Source organism: Lepus europaeus, chromosome 16 (assembly GCF_033115175.1).
Source record: "Lepus europaeus isolate LE1 chromosome 16, mLepTim1.pri, whole genome shotgun sequence".
NCBI lineage: Eukaryota > Metazoa > Chordata > Mammalia > Lagomorpha > Leporidae > Lepus > Lepus europaeus.
The window spans coordinates 43,880,099-43,898,894 of NC_084842.1; the positions used below are offsets into that span (position 1 = coordinate 43,880,099).

General features: G+C 38.0%; 1 long non-coding RNA gene and 1 pseudogene across 1 annotated transcript in view; both read left to right on the top strand.

Annotated features, from left to right (window-relative positions):
* The window catches only part of LOC133775144 (uncharacterized), a 65,958-nt gene that overhangs the window by 20,227 nt on the left and 26,935 nt on the right, over positions 1-18,796 (top strand). Inside the window, exon 2 of the long non-coding RNA XR_009868197.1 lies at positions 8,294-8,410. This is a non-coding gene — a long non-coding RNA (uncharacterized LOC133775144). The remainder of the gene's footprint in view (positions 1-8,293; positions 8,411-18,796) is intronic.
* On the top strand, positions 574-1,221 carry LOC133775491 (large ribosomal subunit protein mL42-like; annotated as a pseudogene).

Here is an 18,796-nt window from a genome sequence, read left to right on the forward strand (position 1 = left end):
CACACACTCTGCCTATCAATGAAGCTAACCCCTCCTGAGTAACTGGCATTGATCACAACTTGCTCATCTTTGTGATCTGGCCTGCACGTCTGCAGACATCCTCTTCCCCACCACATTTAACTGTGAATTCCTCACCATTCTTCACAATATATTGTGTTCCTAGAAGCAGATTTTTAAAGTAATTTTTTCTTCAAAGCATCTCTTCTTCCCACTTGATAAGCAACATCTTAAAACACCATGGCAGTGGCGGGCACTGTGGCTCACTTGGTTAATCCCCCGCCTGCAGCGCCGGCATCCCATATGGGTGCTGGGTTCTAGTCCCGATTGCTCCTCTTCCAGTCCAGCTCTCTGTTGTGGCCGGGGAGGGCAGTGGAGGATGGCCCAAGTGCTTGGGCCCCTGCGCTCGCGTGGGAGACCAGGAAGCAGCACCTGGCTCCTGCCTTCGGATCTGCGCAGCACTGGCTGTGGCGGCCATTTGGGGAGTGAACCAATGGAAGGAAGACCTTTCTCTCTGTCTGTCTCTCTCACTGTCTATGACTCTACCTGTCAAATTAAAAAAAAAACAAAAACACCATGGCAGCAGTAACAGTGAAATGGATGATATAAAAGAGAACTATCTTAAAACATTTACTCCAATCCAAAATGGAGCTTTATATTGTATTTGTCATAAATTTTTTTTCAATTGAAAAAAAATTAGTCTTTTTATTTAGATAGCTAAATTTCTACTTCTTTTTTTAATTAAACTTTTATTTAATGATTATAAATTTCCAAAGTACAGCTTATGGATTACAATGGCTTCCCCCCTCCCATAACTTCCCTCCCACCCGCAACCCCCCCCTTTCCCGCTCCCTCTCCCCTTCCATTCACATCAAGATTCATTTTCAATTCTCTTTATTGTATTTGTCATAAATTTACACATCCTCCTCTTCCATATGATGATAATTGTATAGTAGACCTATCTTTGACATTAGAAGGTGGGACAAAGGACACTGTCACCTTTCTGTGGACATTCCATGTGAACATACAGATCCTATGCTTAATAATGAAAACAACACATGTTCAAGTGCTAAAAACCAGATTTGAAGAAAAAAATAAACCCCTTGAGCAAGGACCCATGATAGAAAACTAGGCAGAATGTTCTTTACTACTAAGCACAGTTGCTATCATCATGGACATTATCACAGATGTTGTAAGAAACTGGATTCTATGGAGGACAGATGACACTGTGGTTCTTGGAATCAACGAGGAATGTTATTCTATACCTCATTTTCCATGAGGTGATATCTTCACCTGCTGACTCAGAGCATTTGCATTTGCTATTCCTCAGCCTGAAATGTTCTTCCCTGAGATATGTAGATGATTTACTCCTGATATCTGTCAGTTCTTAGCACATCACATTTTTCTTCGTGCCCTTCATTACTGGCCTATTTAAAATTGCAAACTTTCTGGTAATTCCTATCCTTGTTCCATGTTTTCTTTTTTTTTTTTTTCTACAGCAATGACCACCCCTGAACACATTATTTTAAGTTTTATCTTTAATGTCCATGCTTATTTATTCCCTCCCCCTGTAAAATGGTTATCCATAACAGTCCTGGCTAGACATATCTCTAACACATGCTGTTGTCAGGGTGGGTGCGTAATTTATTTTTACCAATAGAATATGAGCAAGTGAGAATATGCCACTTCACTTTGTCTTTTTGTAAGTTGACACATAATAATTGTACACATTTAAGGGATACAATGTGATATTTAGGCACATCATATGATGTGCAATGATTAAACCAGGGTAATTAGCATATCCATCACCTCTAACATTTATCATTTTTTTGTGTTGAAAACCTTAAAAATCCTCTTTAAGTTACTTTGAAATGCACAATAGATATTGTTCACCATAGTCACTCTATGATGCTACAGAGAACTAGGACTTAAACCTGATGTCTAACTGAACTTTTGTACCTGAACAATCCTTCTCAGAGCCATGTTGTGGCATGGCAGGTAAAGCCACCACCTGAGATGCTGCCATCCCATATTGGCCCTGGTTCATGTCTAGCTGCTTCTCTTCTGACCCAGCTCCCTGCTAATGGCCTGGGAAAGCAGCAGAAGATGGCCCAAGTGTTTAGACCTTTGCCACCCATGTGGGAGACCTGGATGAAGCTCCTGGCTCCAGGCTTCAGCTTGGCCCAGTGCTGGCCATTGCAGCCATCTGGAGAGTGAAGCAGCATATGGAATATGCTCTCTCTGTGTCTTTCTCTCTCTCTCTCCCTCCCTCTCTCTCTCTGTTACTCCCACTCTCTCAGTAACTCCAACTTTGAAAATAAAAAAATTAGATCTTAGAAGCAAACAAAAAAAACAAAAAACAAAACAGTTCTTCTCTGTCTCCTCACTCTTTTTCCAGATTCCTATAATCACTATTCTACTTTCTATATCTATGGATCAACTTTTAAAGAATTCCACATAGAAGTGAGAATATGTAGTTTTTGTCTTTCTGTGCCTGGATTGTTTCACTTAACATAATGTTGTCCAGGTTCATCCATGTTGCCACAAATGACAGAATTTCATTTCTTACGGCTGAATAATATTCCATATTGCCTTTATCCAATTATTTATTCATGAACACCTAGGTCAGTTCCAGATCTTTATTATTCGTAATATTATAATGGACATGAGAATGCAGATATCTCGTTAGCAACTTCCTTTCCTTTGGATATATATCATTTATGACTTCTAAGCAGATATTTTAGATGCAGCAGCATGATTGGTTAGATGTCTTGTATTTGTCCTCCTGTCACTACAAGAGTTTGCCCAAGATGGAAGCTCTTCTTGCAAACTGTGTCCTGGAATACGTGGACTAGACCTCTAATCAACCCACAGCCTGGAGCAGACCTGCAGGCAAACTGCAATTGTGACAAAACATGAACAGCAAGTTAATGTTATTGTAATCATTGAGATTTTGGGACTGTTTGTTGCTACGGCAAACACTAAGTAATATGCATTACATTGTGCTATAAAAAATTCTCTTTCTTGGGGCTGGCATTGTAGTGTATTGGGTAAAGGAATGGCTTGTGACACCAGCATCCCATATTGATGCTGATTTGTGTTCTGACTGCTTCACTTCCCATCCAGCTCCCTGCTGATGATCTGAGAAAAGGAGCAGAAGATGGACCAACTGTTTGGGGTCCTGCCACCCACATGGGAAACCTGGACGAAGATCCTGGTTGCTGGCATTGGCCTGGCCCAGCCCCAACTGTTGTGACCATCTGAGGAGTGAACCAGTGGATGGATGGAAGAGCTTGCTCTCTCTCTCTCTCTCTCTCTCCCTCGCTTCTCTCTCTCTCTCTCTCAGATTCTGACTTTTGGATAGATAGTTAGATAGATAGATAGATAGATAGATCTTTAAGTAAAATTATCTCTCTTTTCTTTTAGAAAGGATATGGTGGGAAAGAAAAGATTTTGTTTTGTTAATTTTCTCTTAGTACCAAAAATAGAATAGGGCACATGATAGGGCTTCATGAACCCATGTGTTGTGAATTAACATATGCTAGAAAATCCTTAGACGTTTTTCCTTTAAAGATGGCTTTTCCTCATTCTCCCTATTCCCATTTTCTGGAACTCCTAGTAAGTGCATAGTGGATTTTCTCATTCTGTCTTCCCCATCTTTTAACTACTTTTGCATATTTTTTATTTCTTTAAATCTCCTTGTATCATTCTAATTACCTCAGAACTCTCTTGCAACTTTTATTTTTAAAAAAAATATTGTTTTCATCTATTTGAAAGGCAGAGTGACAGAGTGAAAGAGACAGGTGTAGAAGGAAGAGAGAGGGAGATAGATTCCATCCAATGGTTCACTCCCCAAATGCCTGCAACAAACAGGGATGGACCAGGCTAAAGGCAGGATTTGGACACTCACTACAGGTCTCCCACATGGATAACAGGACCCAAGTACTTGAGCTAACATTTCTTGCCTTCCCAGGTGGGACTCAAAAGTAGGCACACTGATATGGGATGTGGGTTTCTCAAGGGGTGGTTTAACCTGCTGTGCCAGTGCCTACCCCTAAAATTTTTTTATTACTTCATTTTTTTACATTAAACTTCTTAGCTTATGAAATTTCTTTTGGTACATAGTATATAGTGAACATTTTGGTTTGCTCTTCTTCCAAATGGTTAGCAACTTATCTAAACAATATTAAGTGATTAATTCTTATTCTGTTTTTACCTTTATCATAAATCTTTATATGTATAGTGCTAAGTATATTCATTTTGTCATACAACAACTTCAAGAATACTCTTCAATTTTCAAAACTAAAACTTTATATCAATTAAACAATAATTCCTCATTTCTACTTCCCTTTTCAACTTCTGGCAGCTACCATTCTATTTTCTGTTCTGTAAATTTGAATACTCTGGATACTATATATAAGTATAATTTTACACTATTTGTCTTCCTGTGATTGGCTTATTTCTTTTGACAATAAATATTTTCTGGCCGGCGCTGTGGCTCAACAGGCTAATCCTTCGCCTTGCGGCGCCGGCACACCGGGTTCTAGTCCCGGTCGGGGCACCGATCCTGTCCCGGTTGCCCCTCTTCCAGGCCAGCTCTCTGCTGTGGCCAGGGAGTGCAGTGGAGGATGGCCCAAGTCCTTGGGCCCTGCACCCCATGGGAGACCAGGAGAAGCACTTGCCTCCTGCCACCGGATCAGCGCGGTGCGCCGGCCGCAGCGCGCTACCGCGGCGGCCATTGGAGGGTGAACCAACGGCAAAAGGAAGACCTTTCTCTCTGTCTCTCTCTCTCTCTCACTGTCCACTCTGCCTGTCAAAAAAAAAAAAAATAAAATAAAATAAATATTTTCTTACTATGTGATATGGAAAGCTTTCCAAATTATGATTTATCATCCAGAAACAATAGGGAAATTGTTAGTACATTCATAAATAGCAATGACAAAGATTTTACAAGTCAAGTTTTAAAAGGGCAAAATTTAATAAACAAATGTAAAATTAAGGTGACAAGAAAAAAATCACAATTGTATCAGGTGGCAAAAATATGAGAATCAATTTCACTTTTTATTTTTGAGAGGGGATAGTAAATTGGAATTTTGATACACTGCTAATATGAAAAAAAATTCAATCTTAATGGTAGAAATTTTATCAATATTTAAAAAAAAACTAAGTGCATATATTTTTTGACCTAGAAATCCCATGGTTTGGAATTTATCTTATTGTTATACATATACTTCCAATATAATATTTATATATTCATCGGAAAATTATTTGTGATAATAAACAATTGAAGGAAAAGCATAAATATCTATCAATAAAGTACTAATTTACTTTAACATACAGTAATTTAAATAAAAGTAATATAACAGGAACAACTATGCTAATCCATAATGACCTATGGGTTTGTAAAAAAGAAAGAAGGAACTGATAGGGAGTTCTGAAATATTAAATATAAAAATCAGAGAAGATGTGTGGTATGATTTTGATTTTTTTTTAATTTGCTGAAACATGCATTATGGCCTAGCATATGGTCTATCCTAGAGAAAGTCCCATGCATTGGTGAGAAGAATGTGTATTCTGCAACTGTGGGGTGAAAAGTTCTGTAGATATCAGATCCATTTGGTCCATAGTGTCAATTAGCTCTGTTGTTTGTTGATTTTCGATCTAGTTGATCTGTCCATTGATGAAAATGTGGTTTTGAAGTCCCCTGTTACTATTTTATAGGAGTCTATGTCTCCCTTTAGATTTATTAATTGTTCTTTTAATTGTTCTGATGAAAGTGAGGTAGTGAAATCTGCCATTACTAGTGTATTGGAGTCTATGTCTCCCTTTATATCCATTAACATTTCTTCTAAATAGCCATTTCTTCTAAATTGGGTGCATATACATTTATTATAGTCACATCTTACTGTTGAATTGATCCCTTAATCATTACACAGTGCCCTTCTTTGTTTCTTTTAACAGTTGTTATGACTTAAGATCCTGTACCACACCCATAGTTTTGAATCTTGAGGCAGTGGTATTGTTTATTTCTGTTTTCATTCATGGAAGGCAACTAATAGTCCTCACCTCAAAGCTCTTTGTGTAGGAATTTTTGCCCATATTCATGAAGAAAAGTGGCTAATATTTCTCAAATTTTGGCTCATTGTTCAAGCATACTTCAAAAAGTTTCGAGTACCAGGAACCAGCCCTGTGGAGGAGCATCTAGGCCAGGAAGCATGGGGCCGGTAGGCCAGGAAGCCTAGGGTGGGTGGCCCAAAGGCCATGCGCCCTAGAGAAGAGAGCCCTGTGACTGGCTTATTCCACTTGGCATAGTAACATCAAATTTGATGCATGTTACAGTGTGTGTCAGAAATTTTTTTCCCTTTTAAATGCTGAATAATAATCCATTGTGTGATTTTACTTATTTTGTTTACTCATCCATCTGTCTGTGGACATGTGAGTTGCTTCCACCTATCTATAATATGACTTCTGTTGCTATGAATGTAAGTTTGAAAACACCTCTTTGAAATGCTGCTTTCAGTTCTTTTGGGTATATACCCAGAAGTGGAAATGCTGAGTCACATGATAAGTCTGTTATTATGAATGTCTTATGTTGTTATTAGAATTTCTTTGCCTTATATTTTGTTGTTGATTCTTGTTGGCATAAAGGAAAGCTCTATTGGATTTTGTACATTTCTTACGTTTTTGTCCCTTCCTCAAGTTTGGGTACATATTAGAAGCACCTGGGAGCTTTTACAACATATGTAGAGCCAGATCTCAGTTGAGAACAATTTTATCTCAGATGTGGGTTGTTTTTTCTATATCTGCTATACTATACCAAATGTGATGTTTTCATGAAAGAAAAATCAGTAAGTAAATTTAGATAAGGGAATCCAGGAAGTATATGGCAGATAGCCAAAAGAATAAGGGAGCCATTCTGAAGCCAAAAGTGTTGGTAGTTTTCAAAAGCTTTCCAGGTGATTTTAAAGTGAGACAAAAGTTGAGTTCTGTTGGCTTAAACCAACTTACTGGAGTCCCATTAGATTCAATCATTGCTCATTGGGTTCACATAGGTGTTTTGCTAGATAAAAATATCACCTGTAAAGAAAAGTTTTCTTTTCTGTATTTATAACTCTCATTAATGTGTTTTTGGCTTACTAAATTGATTAAAACTTTCTCAACAATAAATCTATATTTGTTTTTCTTCTGATTTTAGAAGAAAACCTTTGGGGCAGCTGTTGTGGCATACTGAGTTAAGCTGCTGTTGGGTTGCCTACATTCCATGATAGAGCACATGGGATTGAGTCCCACCTCTGCCTCCTATCCAGCTTCCTGCTAATGTGCACCCTGGGAGGCAACAGATGATGGCTCAAGTAGTTAGGTCCCTGATACCCATGTGGGAGACCCAGATGGAGTTCCTGGCTCTTGTTGGTTTGGCTTGGCCCTGCCTGTTGCAGGCATTTGGGAAGTGAACTAGATGATTAAAGATCTCTCTCTCTCTCTCTTTCTCCCCCTCTCTTTGAAATACATAAAAATAAGTAAATAAAGATTGAAAAATAAAGTAAAAGGATGAGTTTATTTTAAGTGTGATATTAAATAATGTTTTCAAAGAGATTTTCTTCATATGTATGTCTTGAGCAAGATATAATAGTAGGGATTATTTGAAGTTTACATATTATCTATGCCTATATATTTTGAAATTTTGGCATGTATTTTTGTAAAACAAGCACAGATAATTTTTTAAAAGAAATAAAAATGTATTTTCAGAGGGGGTGTTCAGCCTGGCTGTTAAGATGCCCACATTCTACATTGGAGTGCCTGGGGTCAATTCTGGGGTCTTACTCCTTACTCCAGCTTCCTGCTAAATGCAGACCCTGCAAAGGAGTGGTGGTAGCTCCAGTAATTGGATTCTTGCCACCCACATGGGAAATGTGAATTGTTATGCTGGCTCCTGACTCCAGTCCCAGCCCAGTCCTGACTGTTGCAGGCATTTGGGCGGAGTGAATCAGTGAATAGGATCCCTCTCTCACCCTTTCTCTCTCTCTCTCTCTCACCCCCAACTTACTTTCAAATAAAAAAAAATGACCAAAAATATATATTTTATATTCACTTTACTAATACATTTGGTTACATTCACTTAAAATGCATGTTGAATTATCTTTGTGTATTGACTTATCTTTCCTTTCTTTCTGTGAAATTTATAATGTAGATAATCTTCTTTACCCTGTTAACATTTTGAAGCATGTTAATGGATTTGCTAGTATTGAAAGTATGAGTAAGGGCTTATATATGAAATTTTGTCTACTCCTCCCCCCAGGATGTATGGCTGTCTGAACTGAGGGAGTACATGGCTACACTGCTCCGAGGAGACATGATCACCTTATTCATGCTCACCTGTACTCCTACCTAAGGAGACATTTTGATGGAAGCTAATGTAAGATGCAATATGTTACACCTTTTCTCTGTATTCTCTTCCTAGATGTTTTCTGGGAGGCATGTGTAAATGATTGTAAAGCAAATGTTGATGAGAGTGTGTGACAAAGGGGACACTACACTCTGCCAAGATGGGCAACATCTGTTTGATGGAGGGCCTGCCCTTAGTTTTGTGGGTTTTGTGATTTCTGGGTCTCTGGTTCAGGAGATGATGGTATGGGAGAGAGGACTTTCTCTCACACCTTCATTCCTTCCTTTCTTTTCAAATGGTCTCTGTTTTATAAGCAAAGATGGAGACTCATAAGGCAATATTTGGTCAGATTTTATTTAACAAAACTCCATTTGTAGGTTCTGGAGATTCCTTGTGGACTTCTGCATTTTTTTCTGAAAGATTTTCCTTTCTTCTGTTTATGAGTTTCATCTTTGTCTTGCTGTTATTGTTGCTGTTCTTTTTTCCAGTTTATTTATAGGTATTTTGGTGGGAAGTTAGAAAAGACTGGATTAAGGTTAAGTTTCAAATGCCAGTTTAAACTAGAAGTCTAATGTCATTTATCTTCTCTGTGCATTATAATCAGGAGAAAGATGTGCAGATTTGTATTAAAAGTGAAATAAGAGAGGAAGCATGGAGCTTAGTAAGGAGCTGTGGTAGCTTATAGTATTGGAAACATTTTTTTCTGATCTACATTTTAAATATTTATTTTTATTTTTTTAAGGAATACAACTTCATGCATTTAATATATACATATTTGGGAACATGGTGATTTTTTTTCTCCCCTGACTCCCTCCCACCTATAATCCCACCTTTCTTCCTCCTCCCTTTTCCTTCCTCATTCTTACTTTTCGCAGAGATCAATTTCAGTTAATTTTATACTCATAAGATTAACCCTACACTTACATGGAGAGTTCACCAAATAGTATGAAGAAAAAAGAAAAACAACAAAAACAAACAAACAAGAAAAACATTGGTCCTTGACAGTCAGGGCAAAGACTATTCAAATTCATCGTATCTCAAGGTGTCAGTTTCACCCCTATAGATTATATTTAAGTACTCCATTAGTTACCACAGTTCAGAGAGACCACATGGCATTTGTCTTTTTGTGACTGGCTTATTTCACTACATATAATGGTTTACATTGCATCCATTTCATTTTTTTTTTTTACTGCATTGTAGTATTCCATAGTATGTATACCATAATTTCTTTATCCAGTTTTCAGTTGATGGACATCTGGCTTGATTCCATGTATTAGCTATTGTATATCAAGCTGGAATGAACATGGGGGCACAGATCATTGTTTCATATGCTGATTTCATTTCCTTTGTATAAATTCCCAGGAATAGGATGGCTGGATCATCTGGTAGGTCTATATTTGGCTTTCTGAGATACCTCCATACTGTCTTCCACAGTGGCTGTCACAGTTTACATTCCTACCAGTAGTGGATTAGGGAACCCTTTTCCCCACATCCTCTCCAGCATTTGTTGTTTGTTAATTAATGTATGAGAGCCATTCTAATCGGGGTGCGGTGAAATCTCACTCTGGTTTTGATTTGCATTTTGATTTGGCTAGCAATCCTGAACATTTTTTATGTGTCTATTGGCCATTTGAAATTCCTCTCTTGAGAAATGTCTGTTCGGGTCCTTTGCCCATTTCTTGACTAGGTTGTTTGTTTTGTAGTTGTTAAGTTTCTTAAGCTCTTTATAGATTCTAGAGGTTAATCCTTTATCAGTTTCATAGTTTGCAAATATTTTCTCCCATTCTGTTGGTTGCCTGTTCAGTTTGCTGTTTCTTCTGAGGTGCAGGAGCCTCTCAGTTTGATGTAATCCCATTTGTTAATTTTGACTTTGATTGCCTGTGCTTCTGGGATATTTTCTAAGAAGTCTTTCTTTATGCCACTGTCTTGTAGGGTTTCCCCAATGTTCTCTAGTAATTTGATGTTATCAGGGCATAGATCCATTTTGAGTGGATTTTTGTGTAAGATGTAAGGTAGTGGTCTTGTTTCATACTTCTGCATGTGGGGATCCAATTTTTCCAGCACCACGGTCTTGGCTCCAGTGGTTGATATTTGCTCCTTTGTCAAAGATAAGTTGGTTATAGATTTGTGGGTTAATTTCTGGAGTTTCTATTCTGTTCCATTGGTCTATCCATCTGTTTTTGTACAGTACCAGCCTGTTTTAATTATAATTACCCTGTAGTATGTCTAGAGGTCTGGTATTGTGATGCCTCCAGGTTTGTTTTTATTGTGTAAGATTGCTTTAGCTATTTGAGGTTTCTTGTGTTTCCATATGAATTGTAGCATAGTTTTATCTAGATCTGAGAAGAATGTTGATATTTTGATTGGGAATGCATTAAGTCTATAAATTGCTTTTGGTAGTATGGACATTTTGATGATGTTGATTCTTCCAACTCATAAACACAGAAAATTTTTCAAATTTTTTAGGTCTTCTTCTATTTTTCTTTTTAATGTTTTGTAATTTTCATTGTAGAGATCTTTGATGTCCTTGGTTAAATTTATTCCAAAATATTTAAATTTTTTGTAGCTATTGTGTATGGGATGGCTCTTAGAAGTTCTTTCTCAGCTATGGCATTGTCTGTGTATACAAAGGATATCGATTTTAGAGTGTTTATATACCAAACTCTTTTATGAGGTCCAATAGTCTCTTCACAGAGTCTTTTGGGTTCCCTATATATAGAATCATGTCATCAGCAAATAAGGATTTCTTCCTTCCCTATTTGTATCCCTTTGATTTCTCCTTCTTGCCTGATGGTTCTGGCTAAAACTTCTAGGACTATATTAAATAGCAGTGGTGAGAGTGGGCATCCTTGTTTGGTTCCTAATCTTAATGGGAATGCCTCCAATTTTTACCTATTCAGTAGCATTCAAGCTATGGATTTGTTGTAAATTGCTTTGTTTATGTCGAGGAATTTTCCTTTTATACCCAATTTGCTTTTGGTTTTCTTCATAATAGGGTGTTGAATTTTGTCAAATGCTTTCTCTGCATCTATTAAGGTATTCATATGGTTTTTGGTCTTCAGTTTGTTAATGTAGTGTATCACATTTATTGATTTGCAAATCTTGAACCATCCCTGCATACTGGAGATGAATCCAACTTGGTATGGGTGAATGACCTTTTTGATGTGTTGTTGGATTTGATTGGCTAGTATTTTATTGAAGATTTTTTGCATCTATGTTCATCTTTAGTTCTCTTTCTCTGTCGTATCTTTTTCTGCCTTAGGAAAAGGTGATGCAGGCTTCATAGAAGGAATTTGGGAGAATTCATTACCTTTCAATTGTTTTGAATAGCTTGAGAAAAATTGAGATTAGTTCTTTTTTAAATGTCTGATAAAATTCTGCAGTGAAACCATTGAGGCCTGGGCTTTTCTTTGTTGGAAGGGTCTTTATTACTGATTAAAGTCTGTCTTTTTTTTTTAAACTTTTATTTAATGAATATAAATTTCCAGTGTACAGCTTATGGATTACAATGGCTTCCCCCTCCCATAACTTCCCTCCCACCCACAACCCTCCCGTCTCCTGCTCCCTCTCCCCTTCCATTTGCATCAAGATTCATTTTCAATTCTCTTTATATACAGGAGATCAATTTAGTATAAAAATTTCAACAGTTTGTACCCACATAGAAACACAAAGTGAAACATACTGTTTGAGTACTAGTTATAGCATTAAATCACAATGTACAGCACATTAAGGACAGAGATCCCACATGAGGAGCAAGTGCACAGTGATTCATGTTGTTGACCCAACAAATTGACACTCTAGTTTATGGCGCCAGTAACCACCCTAGGCTGTCGTCATGAGTTGCCAAGGCTATGGAAGCCTTCCAAGTGTGCCGACTCTGATCATATTTAGACAAGGTCATAAAAGACAGAGTGAGGATAGTAACCAGTGATCCTAAGAGTGGCATTTACCAGGTCTGAACAATTATACAGCATTAAGTGGGGAAGAGGACCATCAGTACACACAGGTTGGGAGTAGAGCCATTGGTGGTAGAGTAGAGGTTATGATTACAAAGGAATGAGGCCCAAGTGCGCTAGACAGGGTCTAGGACAAAGGACAGAGTCATTATTAGAGGAGCTAAGAAAGGTGCTGTCTAAGCTACAATTAAGTTTTTTGATTTAGAGGCAAATAGAACCTAATAGAAGGGGCTTGATAATAATCTGGTGGGCTTTAGGCCTTGTAAGTTAAGAGGCCCAGACCTACCTATCTCTTCACATGGGGTATATCCTAAGGGAGGTGTGAACCTCCTAGGGGAAGGCACTCTGTTGACTTTCATTACTTGGCTGGCCTGGGAGGAGAGCTGGTCAGGTAAAGGCAGGTGGCATCTCTAACAAGAAATTTACAGTTCTGCCTGCAATGTCGCTGACCCTACTTGGCCGTCCCCTCAGCTGCAGTGGTCACTTTGGAAGTTGGGCTGAGCGAAGAGCTTTTCAGCTTAGAGCCAGTAAGATCTGTGGCTCTGACCTGGGCATCCTTCGACTCCAGGGCAGGTCCATTTCCAGTGACCCAACTCTTGGCAGAGCTGCCAGGGCTCTTCACAAGCTGACTTCTGCTGAAGCCCAGGCTTACCACTTTGAAAGCCACTGCAGTGGACTGGCCTGTTGGGTCTCATTGAAGGCAGATGACTGTACAGATCAGCCATTAATAGGCCTGCCACCATTGCTTCTGATGCCGAGCTTTCTTCTCCTCCTGCTTTGTGTTAAAGCAGACCAGAGGATGCAAGTCAAGGGAGTGCCCGTGTCCCATCTCTAATCTTCGGTGGCCTGAACTACAAGTCTATAGTCACAGGCATGTTCTGTAGTAGTTTTTCCAAGGTAGACAATGCCCATGAGGAAAATTATATTCTCACTTTAAAACTCTCTTTCCCTTTGGTCTGAAAGGGAGGTTTTTTCTACTTACTGTATACTTTGCTGATGGCGAAGTGAATCTAGCTATGAGATTATTATTTAAGTTCTTATTTTGGCTATGCTATTACAGAAAAATGTTAGCCATCTCTTTTATATGGTCTAAAGATTAAATTGTGCGTCCTACAGATTCCTTCATAATAGAATTAGTTTCCTACCTTGAAGAGAATAGAGAAATGAAAGAACAAGTTGGGCTTAGAACAGAGAAATGAGGGAGCAAGTCCTAGATCGCTTGCTGAGAATAGCAATACCACATGAATACTTAGCAAACAGTTTCAACCATTAGATAACAACTTAAGAAAACATTTACCAGAAGGTCCAATGCCTTCTATAAATTTTAAGAATCATGTATTTGAAAACACCTCTTAAATATCTAACATGGTGTAGTTTGTTTAACCAGTAAACTTAAGCACAACCATATAAGATGTTTTTAGTTTCTTTCTACCAACAAGTCTAAAACATATGATACACAGATTCAGGTCACACAAAATAAAATGTATATTTGATTGATTTTAGCAGCTTAAATTTATGGACAATCTTATCTATAAGCCATTTAAAATAAAACTGTTAATAAAATTTCCCCATGTGGACATACAATATGTACACACATATAACATAGCATAGTAGACCAATATAGCAATTTTAATAATAGCTTTTAAAATCTTTAACTCTTTTTGTAGATTGCTAATTGATTTGAATTGCTTTTTGTTTTTAGTAACCTCAGTTAACCATACTTTCTCTCAGTTGGTACTGTTAATACATTATTGGCTTCACCTGTTTACAGAGCATCCAAAAGTGCTGAATACAATAGAAGTGGCTGGAAAAAGTCCATAGGAACCTATAGGAGGACAGCTAAACACAGAACCAACAACGCTTTAGTTTTATGAGCAGCAGATTATATATAACTGTGGATGACAAAAGACTTTAATTCGCCATGTTTAAAATTATAAACTCATCAACCTACAAGAGGCACTTGCTTACTTCACAGTATTTTTGAAAGCACCTGTAGGATTTTACAAGTATTTAACCCTTTAGGCCTCTGGGGCTTTCTCATTAAGATAACTATCATGTCTAGTAACACAAGATCATTAGACTTTTTAATTCTCAAACATTTGTATTAATAGCATTTTCCATTATAGAAACTTAAAATTTGGTACCACATCACATCTTGACAGTCCTTCTAATATAATCCAAATAGCCTGATTAGTCAGTGTCTCTATAAGATGAGAGACATAGGTCCTTCCATTTTTTCAGTTGGGCCCAAACTGGAAAAACCAAAGTCCAGGATTTACTGGAAATTTTAGAGTCCAGATTGTTTGAAACTTTGATTTTTTGAATGCCTGTCAAGAATGCCAAGAAGGCTCAAAATCCAAAATATCTGGTTGAAATAAGATTCCTTAAAATCATGACATAACATAGACCAAATTTCATCATTGTTACAGGTAATTATTCAAATCTTTGAAAATAAGCACATATTTAAATAACCCATCGCTCTTAATAAAAATTCAGCTGTTTTTTGAACAATTAGAATTTAACAGACATCAAGAGAACATAATAGATTACTTTAACACATTGCTTTAACAGAGCATCAGAGTTTAATTCTATGTCAAAGAGAAATTGAGCTTCCTGTGATCTTTTGCTGTGAGGTTTCCTTCCTTTACCTTCTTTCATATTGGTGACCATTTTTTTGTGTTTCTGTGTGTAACACATCTTTAAGCATCTTTTGCAGGGCTGGACGAGTGGCGACAAATTCTTTCAGTTTCTGTTTGCTATGAAAAGTCTTTATTTCACCTTCATTCACAAATGAGAGCTTTGCAGGATATAATATTCTGGGCTGGCAGTTTTTCTCTCTTAGTACCTGGGCTATGTCTCGCCATTCCCTTCTAGCTTGTAGGGTTTCTGATGAGAAGTCTGCTGTGAGTCTAATTGGAGATCCTCTGAGAGTAATCTGACGTTTCTCTCTTGCACATTTTAGAATCTTTTCTTTATGTTTCACTGTGGTGAGTTTGATTACAACATGTTGTGGTGAGGATCTCTTTTGGTCATGTTTACTAGGGGTTCTATAGGCTTCCTATACTAAGATGTCTCTGTCCTTCTCCAAACCTGGGAAATTTCTGCTAGTATCTCACTGAAAATGCCTTCTTTATTTTATTTTATTTTTTTATTTTTTTGACAGGCAGAGTGGATAGTTAGGGAGAGAGATAGAGAGAAAGGTCTTCCTTTTTGCCTTTGGTTCACCCTCCAATGTCCGCTGCGGCCAGCGCATCATGCTGATCTGAAGCCAGGAGCCAGGTGCTTCTCCTGGTCTCCCATGGGGTGCAGGGCCCAAGCACTTGGGCCATCCTCCACTGCACTCCCAGGCCATAGCAGAGAGCTGGCCTGGAAGAGGGGCAACCGGGATAGACTCCGGCGCCCCAACAGGGACTAGAACCCAGTGTGCTGGCACCGCAAGGCGGAGGATTAGCCTGTTAAGCCACGGCGCCGGCCTGAAAATGCCTTCTAATCCTTTCTCCCTCTCCATGCCTTCAGGAACTCCTAGAACCCGAATGTTGGTTTTTTTTAATAGTATCCTGCAGATTCCTGACAATATTTTTTAGATTTCCTATTTCCTCTTCTTTTCTTTGGTTTGACTGTATACTTTGCTGTGCTCTGTCTTCTAAGTCCGATATTCTCTCTTCTGCTTCACCCATTCTGTTTTTAAGGCTCTCTAATGTGTTTGTCATTTGATCTGTTGAATTCTTCCTTTCATTATGATTTCTCGTCACTATCACAGTTTCTTGTTCTACTAGTTGTTTCATTTCATTTTGTTTCCTCCTTAATATTTCATTTTCACGAGAGAGATTTTCTATCTTGTCCATTAAGGATTTCTATAGTTGAAGAATTTGTTTTTGAGAACTTCTTAATGTTCTTATCAATTTTTTGAGATCCACTTCTTGCATTTCTTCTATCTCATCATCTTCATAATCTTGAATTGGGGTGTCTTTTTCATTTGGGGGCGTCATAGTGTCTTCCTTGTTCTTGTTACCTTGGTTTTTGCGTTTGTTGTTTGGCATGTTGACAATATTTGGTTTCTTCACTGTGGTGTTTTTTCTTGTTACACTATGGCTCTATATTAAGTGGACTGTCTGCTTTCGGTGGAGCCTTAGAGGCTTGAGATGAGTGTGGACTGAGAGCTGTGTTTGGTTCCTCAGGGTTGAGGGTGTGTCAAAGATGACACTCCCAGGTTAGGCGTGGTAAATCTCTCTTTCTTTCTTTCTTTCTTTCTTTTTTTTTTTTTGATTCAAAAGGGAAGTAAATCCGCACAGCTGAACGTAATTGGAGATAGTTAGCAGGCGAATCATATACCCACAGGAGCCCAAGATCAGAAGCTCTTTCCCAAGGACCACACAGGGAATCTGTGCTGCCCTCAGTGTGGGCTCCAATTCTCCTGCAGTCTCCCACTGGGTTGCCAAGTTAGATCCTAATCTCCTGTTATTTCACCCCTCCCCCCAGAGTCAGGTTTTTCTGCTAGGCTCAGGGCCGGTGCAGACCTGAGGTCGCCCTGCTTATGACGTATGTCCAAAATGGCGCCTGCTCTTTGTCTTGCTAGCCTTAGGGGGGTGAGTGGAGAGAGAGAAACTCGTGTCCGTATTGGTCACTTTTTTTTTGTTTTTTCCTCTCTCTTCTAGTTAGCCTGGTGAACTTTTCCCCACGGAGTTTCAAGCCTCGTTCCCTCTAGTCTCCTCTTTCCGCTTTCCCGCTGGTGTCTCGGGCTGTGGAGGTTGGGCTCACCTCGCGTTCCAGCGCTGGTGTGTTGAGTCTGCCGCTGGTGTCCCGAACTTGGGCTCCCACGCTCTCCACGCAGGTCCACTGTGAATCACTAGTTCCAGAAGAGTTTCCTCTGCTGTTTCTTCCCCTACTCTTCCTTGAACCTGCAGTATCTCCACTTTTATTAACCTGTGTCTTCCCGAACTATCAATGTGCTCCCTTCCTATTTCGCCATCTTGACACTCTCCCAAAAGTCTGTCTTGGTTATTCATCTATTTAGGTATTCTATGTCTTAATGACTCAATTTAGGTAGGTTGTATGTGTCCAGGAATCTATCCATACAGCTCTTTAATAGTAATTTCTGATGGTTCTTTTTATTTCTGTGTTATCTGTTATTACATTGCCTTTTTCATCTCTAATTATTGATTTGAGTCTTCTTCCTTTTTTTTTTTTTTGATTAGTTAGGCCCATGGTGTTAAATTTTTTTTTTCAATAAACCAGCTCTTAATTTCACTGATTTTTTTGCTTCAGTTTTGTTTATTTCTTCTTTAATTTTAATTATTTCTTTCCTCCTACTAATTTGTTGTTTTATTTGTTGTTTTTTTTTTTTAGGTCCTTGAGATGCATTGACATCTCATTGATTTGGTGACTTTCCAGTTTTTAGATGTAGACTATAAATTTTAGATGTAGGCTATAAATTTCCCTCTCAATACTGTTTTACTGTATTCCTTAAGTTTTGATATGTGCTATTGGCATCTTCATTCATTTCCAGAAATTTTTTCATCTCTCTTTTGATTTCTTTTATGACCCACTGTTCATTTAGAAGCATGTTGTTCAGTCTCCATGTGTTTGCATATTTTCTTGAGGTTCTTGAGTTGTTGATTTTGAACTTCAATTCACTGTGATCAGAGAAGGTTCATGATATGATTTTGATTTTTTTGAATTTTCTGAGACTTACTTTATTGCCTAGTATATGGTCTGTTCTAGAGAAAGCTCCATGTACTACTGAGAAGAATGTGTATTCTGCAACTGTGAGGTGAAAAGTTCTGTATATATCAGGTCCATTAGGTCTGTAGTGTTGATTAGCTCTGTTTTTTCTTTGTTGATTTTCTGTCTGGTTGATCTATCCATTGATGAAAATGTGGTGTTGAAGTCCCCTGTTACTATTTTATAGGAGTCTATGTCTCCCTTTAGATTTATTAATTGTTCTTTTAAATAGACAGGAATCCTCTAATTGCATCCATATACATTTATTATATTCATGTCTTTCTGTTGTATTGATCCCTTAATCATTATATAGTGTCCTTCTCTGTCTCTTTTAACAGTTTTTAAAGTCTATGTTGTTTTATATTAGGATGACTACACCTGCCCTTTTTTCCTTTTTGTTAGCATGGAATATCTTTTCCATATTTTTACTTTCAGTCTACAAGTATCTTTGTTGATGAAGTGTGTTTCTTATAGCAGCAAATATGTAGGTCTTGTTTTTTAATCCATTTGTCCAGTCTGTATATTTTAACTGGAAGTTGAGGCCATTTACATTCAAGGTAAATTTTGATAAGTAACTACTTGGCCCTACCATGTTCCTGTCATTTACTTTTTTTTTTTTTGTACTTTTACTGGGGGTTTTCTATCTTTGCATTGCTTCATGATGATGCCTTTCTTTCTGTGTTTCTGTGTGTAGCATATCCTTAAGTATCTTTTGTAAGGCTGGACGAATGGTGATAAA